The sequence below is a fragment of the Cyphomyrmex costatus genome, unplaced genomic scaffold (genome assembly GCF_001594065.2).
Source record: "Cyphomyrmex costatus isolate MS0001 unplaced genomic scaffold, Ccosl1.0 scaffold189, whole genome shotgun sequence".
NCBI lineage: Eukaryota > Metazoa > Arthropoda > Insecta > Hymenoptera > Formicidae > Cyphomyrmex > Cyphomyrmex costatus.
In genome coordinates, this window is record NW_017275921.1 from 151,950 (window position 1) to 153,474 (window position 1,525).

Below are 1,525 nucleotides of genomic sequence, written 5' to 3' on the forward strand. Positions count from 1 at the left end.
ATTAAATATTTTCATAGCATTTACTATAATATATACGATAAATATTTCATAATTTTTATAATAAATATTTATAATCTGTGCAATCTAAAATGAAAAGATATTTACAAAATATTGAAAATAAGTTTTACAAATATCTTGTAAATTTTCTATAAATATTGCGTGGTGTTTAAAGAAATCACTTATCATGCTCTTCTCGTTATAATACTGATCACTAGAGAATGTTTAGAGATACATTAGAGAATCACTAGAGATACAGAGAACTGATATATAACAAACCAAATTTTAAAAATCTTTGCCCATTCCAGCTTTAAATATGTAACAGACAGATAAACACCTGATAATCATTAAGAGCATAGCTTATTGTTGTAACCTCATTTGTACATAAATAAAAATTATATAGTAATAATATTCAGGGTTTAAGATGTTCACTAAAGATATTAACTGAAGACAAAAATGTATGGAGACGTTCAGTTTATAAGAAGAATTAATGAAATATCTATAACTCGGAAACAAAGTCACAATTGGGTAGTAAATATGATTATATGAACTTTTTGTGTGTTACTTTTGTACCCTGACTTCAAGTCTGAAGTTATATCGACCAGACATCAAGTTATATTACAATAAAAGCTATTTGTCCGTTTTTATCAATAAAGATTAACTGTAATTTCGATTCCATTTACTCTTTATCTTTTTTTAATTCTCAGAACTAGACGAAGTTAAACAGTTAGTTGAACCAAGATTAAACATTTACATAAAACAATCATTAATCCCTTTTTTCGTACAATATATTGTGTAAGAAAAATAACGCAGGAGGATGAAGCATATCATAATTACCGAAATAAAAAGCTTCAATTTTATATAAATCTGATAAAAGATAAACTGCATCACTGCATGTAACATACACGAGCTTGCAGAGACAGAATAATTATTTTCTAACAATAACGTTATATAAAAGCATAAATAATTAGCTGTTGGAACATGCTTATCAGAAAATCGGATATGAGATTGACCGCAAAATGTAAAGAGTGTAATATCAATTTGAAATTAAAAAAAAAAAATAAAGGAAATATATTATTACTACACAAACTACATTGTGGCTGACTAAACTTATTGTTGACTAAGAGTTCTTTAGGAGTTCCTATACATATAACTCTTATCTCCTTAAATGACAAACTGCGCTTCCTTTGTTATCACGAAAATAAGCAGTCAAGTGCATGCATACGTCCATTATTCTTGTGCGTATCACAAACATGACTAAGCGTGCGCGACGTGACGTAAGGAAGACATATAACTACGCAGGAAAAAAAAAAAAAAAGAAATTCGATCATTGCCAAAAATCACGACCTTCGACAAAAACGAAAGAAAAGTTTGCGCGCAGTTAAAATGATGGAGCAAGCCTAATATAACAACAGTGTTCAAAATAATGACGGCGCGCATTCCGACGTCGTCTTGTTTATGAAATCCCAGACGGTCCGGAAAACTCGTGGTGGTGCATTCTACCAAAAAAAAAAAAAAAAAAGGGGGG

The 1,525-nt window shown here is 29.6% G+C and overlaps 1 protein-coding gene across 1 annotated transcript in view; it reads right to left on the reverse strand.

Moving 5' to 3' along the window:
• The window catches only part of LOC108772477 (sortilin-related receptor), a 13,178-nt gene that overhangs the window by 10,677 nt on the left and 976 nt on the right, over nt 1-1,525 (reverse strand). The gene's annotated exons all lie outside the window — the stretch shown is intronic.